At 45.8% G+C, this 5565-nt stretch overlaps 1 protein-coding gene across 1 annotated transcript in view; it reads right to left on the bottom strand.

Moving 5' to 3' along the window:
* The window catches only part of ACACA (acetyl-CoA carboxylase alpha), a 355889-nt gene that overhangs the window by 292875 nt on the left and 57449 nt on the right, over nucleotides 1-5565 (bottom strand). The window lies entirely within an intron of this gene.

Raw genomic sequence — 5565 nt, 5'->3', positions numbered from 1 at the left:
TGCCACAGCCGGGTGCGGGGCCAGCCCCTCGGCTCCTCCTCCTGGCGGAGAGGGGAGTAGGGGAAGCGGTCCAGCATGCGCCTCGCACCAGGGACAGAGGCGTCCCAAGTGAGGGACCGGGACTAGCCGGCCTGTAGAGGGGGGAAAGGGAACCCAGCATTAAGGCGGGCTGAGTGGGGCAGGCGGCGTGCGGGCCCGTTTAATTGTCTGTTGAATCCTAACACATTAACAAGAGGTGGGCAATCGCGTCCACCACCTGTTCTCATCACGCTAGCTGGTTTGCAAGCCTGGGCGGGCTAAGTAACCCCATGCTGGAAGTCCATAACCAGCCCCCCGTTTCGCTCCTCAGCCCCAAGACAGCCGACTCGAAAGGTGTTACACATGCTGGATCCTGGCGTGTTGAGGAGAAGCTTCAGTAAACGAAGCTCGGTAAGAAGGGGAGTGTACCAAAGAACCACCGTCTTCTGCCTGCCCTGAGCAAAGTAGTTGCCAAAGCGTTCCATACTTTTCGGATTGGAGAATGCTTTCCGTCCTCCACTGTGGGCACGCCGGGCCTTTGAGAGGAAGCCAATTCGTGTCTGTAGTTTCGCCAGTTACTTCATAGCAAGATTTTCATGGTAGCTGTGTGTTGAAAATTAATAATAACTGGAAGGGGTCCCAACACAATACAAACATTGCTTAGGGAAGAAACTTGGGGAAAATTGCGCTTGAGAAGAACAGGGTGAACTCAACCCATCCAAGGAAGAATTTAATGAAGCATGCACAGCACCTTCTTAATGCTTACAAACTTGTGAGGAAGGCCAGAAGCGCAGAGGATGACAGTTAAGTGAGAACAAGCTCTATGCCAGAGGGTAAAACGTGAATAGGATAGAAATACATGCCCCAGGTAAGAAGTTACTGGCGGAAGCTGAGGCAGGAAGAGGAAAAGATTGGTCCAACAGGGAACAATATTCATCCAGGAGCCCTCATAATCCCACTAGGTGGAGCTTCCCCAAGAATTTATCAACCCATTTTTAAAATAATAGGGTCAAGCACGGTGGTATGTACCTGGACTACAGTCCCACCTCCTCAGAAGGCTGAGGTGGGTAGATGGCTTGAGGCAAGGAGTTCAAGGCTATATGTAGTGTGCTGTGCCTGCGCCTGTGAATAGCCACTGCACCCCAGCACTGGCAACGTAAAAAGACCCCATCTCTAAATAAATCAATTAATTAAATGACAGGGATTGGAAGCAGAGAACATAGGAAAGAAGATGTGGACTTTACAGAACAGTGATTCATATTTCACAATAATTGTATCACTGAGATATCTATCAGTTGGACAAAGGTAGGGGGGAAAAAGATAATTGAGCAAGACTTCCTGGTTTAGTAAGATGTTTGATTTGACTGACCGAAAAACATGGCCTGGGAAGAGGGAAGCCTCGCCTTTCCATAACAGCAGTCTCTGAAGCTGACATGAAGGGAGTGACTTTGGAAAGAACTAAAAACCATGAGGTTGTGTCTTATTGTTGTTTTACCTTTCCTAGATCATATTAAATAATAGGAATTCTTTCCTCAGGATTCTTTTTTATTTTTTATTTTTGAGATGGAGTCTCGCTTTGTTTCCCAGGTTGGAGTGCAGTGGTGCAATCTCAGCTCACTGCAACCTCCGCCTCCCAGGTTCAAGTGATTCTCCTGCCTCAGCCTCCCGAACAGCTGGGACTCCAGGCACACACCACCAAGTCCAGCTAATTTTTGTATTTTTAGTAGAGACGGGGTTTCACCTTGTTGGCCAGGATGGTCTCCATCTCTTGACCTCGTGATCCGCCCGCCTTGGCCTCCGAAAGTGCTGGGATTACAGGCGTGAGCCACCATGCCAAGTCTCCCTAGGATTCTTAATGGTGTTGCTGTTTACCAGCTTTAGAAGCTCTACAAAACCAGGGATTTACCCTCAAAAACTGTCCTTACGTTTTCAGCCAGCCCTTGCATGTCCTGCTTTTGACCTCACTGATTATTTTAAATAATTGAGCTTTCTATTTTAAATAATTGAGCTTTCTAAAGAACTAGCCAAAGAAAGGCCTAATAAAAGCTACAGTGAAAAAAAAATTAAGGAAGGATGAGTTATGATACCAAGGTCACTTACAGAGGATCTAATAATCTAATTGTTATCACCAAATGCTAAGACAGCTGGGCAGAGAATGAGCAGAGAGCTGTGTCTTTAAGACAGTACAACTGGAATTTCAGCAACCCCTGAGTGTTATGGTGTTTGGTGCATGCCACAACCTGTCCATCCCTACTGTAGGTTCTTTAGAGCTGCTCCATGAGTTCTTGCTACACAAGCTATTATGTCTGTAAGAGGTGGGGGAGGAGAACCAAAGGGTGGAGAGAACTTACCATATGAGACTAACAAATGGAAGAGAAGGATGAGTGGTACGTTTCTAGAAGCTGACACTAGAGGTCTGTTATGGGCTGAACTGTATCCCAAAATTCATATGTTGAAGTCCTAACCCCTAGTACCTCAGAATGTGAGTATATTTGGAGACAAAGTCTTTACAGAAGTAATTAAATTAAAATGAGATCATATGGGTGGGCCCTAATCCAGTATGACTGGCGTCCTTATAAGACAAGGTGACGAGGACACAGACACACAGAGGGAAGATCCTATGAAGACATAGGGCATCCATGGCCATCTTCACGCCAAGGAGAAAATACCAGAAAAAAACTAACTGCTGACACCTTAATCTTGGACTTCTAGCCTTCAGAACTGTGAGGAAATGCATTTCTGTTGTTTAAGCCACCAGTCTGTGGTACTTTGTTATAGCAACCCTAGAAAATGAATACAAAATCCCAAATATATGACTTCCAGGGTTTTCAAGGTGATGTAAAGGTATTAGGGATTCATCCTGAGCAGCCCAGCTACCTTCCAACCTTAAAATTGCTTTCTTATCTTCCTGTGGGTAAAGTCAGGAAAGTATGAGAGGTCCCTGTCTTCGAGGTGAGTATAGTCTATTTAAGAAGACAAAACTAACACATTAAAACAGAGTGTCTGTGTCACACTCTTTAGAAGATAGCCATATGAATTTGTAATAGCCATAGATGAGAAAAGATAAATTCTCAAAAGTTGATAAACCCAGATATACATAAACATTATATGCGCCACTGTCCAGGCAGCTTCATTTGGCATTTTTAGGTCAAATATTTAGATTAGGGCATCGTTTCTCAAAGTATGTCCCACTGATCACCTTAAGAAACAAACACTAGGGTGCTTGTTAAAAATGCAGATTCCCAGCCCTTTTTTTTTTTTTTTGTGCAACAGCACAATCATGACTCACAGCAGCCTCAACTCCTGGGCTCAAGTGATCCTGCCACCTCAGCCTCTCAAGTAGCTGGGACTACAGGGAGATGCCACCACACCTGGTTGACTTTTTCTCTTTTTCTTTTTTTTTTTTTTTTTCCCCGAAACGGAGTCTCACTCTGTCACCCAGGCTGGAGTGCAGTGGCACAATCTCGGATCACTGCAACTTCCACCTCCTGGGTTCAAGCGATTCTTCTGCCTCAGCCTCCCAACCCAAGTAGCTGGGATTACTGGTGCAGGCCACCATGCCCAGCTAATTTTTGTATTTTTAGTAGAGACGAGGCTTCACCATGTTGGTCAGACTGATCATGAACTCCTGACCTTGTGATCCACCCGCCTTGGTCTCCCAAAGTGCTGGGATTACAGGCATGAGCCACTGGACCCGGCCGACTTTTTCTTTTTTTAAAGCATCCCTAATAATTAATCACCCTGAAGTTTGAGAACAGTCATTTAAGATTTATCATTATTGTTCCCCTCTTTGCTGCCAGAGTTGCTGTTGAACAACAAGGCCTTCAATACCTGTCACTCTTAGGACAAGAAAGTCTCTCAAGTCAGACTTGAGTTGAATCAAGGGAGAAAAGAAAGTGCCTTAATAGAAAATAGAACCATGGGTTGGGCACAGTGGCTCACGCCTATAATCCCAGCACTTTGGGAGCGCAAGGCGGGTGGATCACCTGAGGTCAGGAGTTCTAGACCAGCCTGGCCAACATAGTGAAACCCTGTCTCTACTAAAAATACAAAATTTGCGGCAGGGCACGGTGGCTCATGCCTGTAAATCCAGCACTTTGGGAGGCTGAGGTGGGTGGATCACCTGAGGTCAGGAATTCAAGACTAGCCTGGCCAATATGGCGAAACCCCGTCTGTACTAAAAATACAAAAAATTAGCGGGATGTGGTGGCAGGTGCCTATAATCCCAGCTACTTGGAAGGCTGAGGCAGGAGAATTGTTTGAACCCAGGAGGCAGAGGTTTCAGTGAGCTGAGCTCATGTCACTGCATTCCAGCCTGGGTGACAGAGAGAGACTCTGTCAAAAATAAAAAAAATTAAAAATAAAAATATTGCTGGGTATGGTGGTATGTGCCTGTAGTCCCAGCTACTTGGGAGACTGAGACAGGAGAATCACTTGAACCCAGGAGACAGAGGTTGCAGTGAGCCGAGATTGCGCCACTGTACTCCAGCCTGGGCAACAAAGCAAGACTCCATCTCAAAAAAAAGAAAAGAAAAGAGGCCAGACATGGTGGCTCACGACTGTAATCCTAGCACTTTGGGAGGCTGAGACGGGTGGATCACCTGAGGTCAGGAGTTCGAGACCAGGCTGGCCAACATGGCAAAAACCCGTGTCTACTAAAAATACAAAAATCAGCCTGGCATGGTGGTGGGCACCTATAATCCCAGCTACTTAGGAGGCTGAGGCAGGAGAATCGCTTGAACCCAAGAGGCAGAGGTTGCTGTGAGCTAACAGCACCACTGCACTCCAGCCTGGGAGACAGAGAGAGACTCCGTTTCAAAAAAAAAAAAAGAAAGAAAGAAAAGAAAATAGAACCATGAAGAGCCCCCTGTCCTGGGGCTATCTCACCATGAATCCAAATTCTATAGATAACAAGATCAGTGATCAGTCTTCAGGACAGAGGATAATGGAATTATTGGGTTATTATTTCCTACTGACCACCAATAGTTATATTTTAATCTGGCTTCTGGCAATTGCCGTGCTTATTCTTATCCTTATACCTTTGTTTATGGTGGCAGACTTACCCAACTTTTCTCCTGTTTTTCTGAATCTTTCTAGTCCTTAGAAGTCCCATTTTCTCCAAGATTTATCTTACTTCTCCAGCTTTCACTAATCTCTCTCTCCTCTGAATTCTTGTGGCAATATGGTCATATCACACAGTTCAGAATTTTTTTTTGTTTTTGTTTTTGAGACGGAGTCTTGCTCTGTCACACAGGCTGGAGTGCAGTGGCGCGATATCGGCTCACTGCAAGCTCCACCTCCCGGGTTCATGCCATTCTCCAGCCTCAGCCTCCTGAGTAGCTGGGACTACAGGTGCCCGCCACCATACCCAGCTAATTTTTTGTATTTTTAGTAGAGATGGGGTTTCATCGTGTTAACCAGGATGGTCTCGATCTCCTGACCTCGTGATCTGCCCACCTCTGCCTCCCAAAGTGCTGGGATTACAGGTGTGAGCCACCGTGCCCAGCCAGAATTTTTTTTTTTTTTTTTTTTTTGAGACAGAGTCTT

Source organism: Mandrillus leucophaeus, unplaced genomic scaffold (assembly GCF_000951045.1).
Source record: "Mandrillus leucophaeus isolate KB7577 unplaced genomic scaffold, Mleu.le_1.0 Scaffold374, whole genome shotgun sequence".
NCBI classification, from domain to species: Eukaryota; Metazoa; Chordata; class Mammalia; order Primates; family Cercopithecidae; genus Mandrillus; species Mandrillus leucophaeus.
The sequence above is the reverse complement of the archived record's forward strand: the minus strand, read 5'-3'. Positions and strand labels throughout refer to the sequence as shown.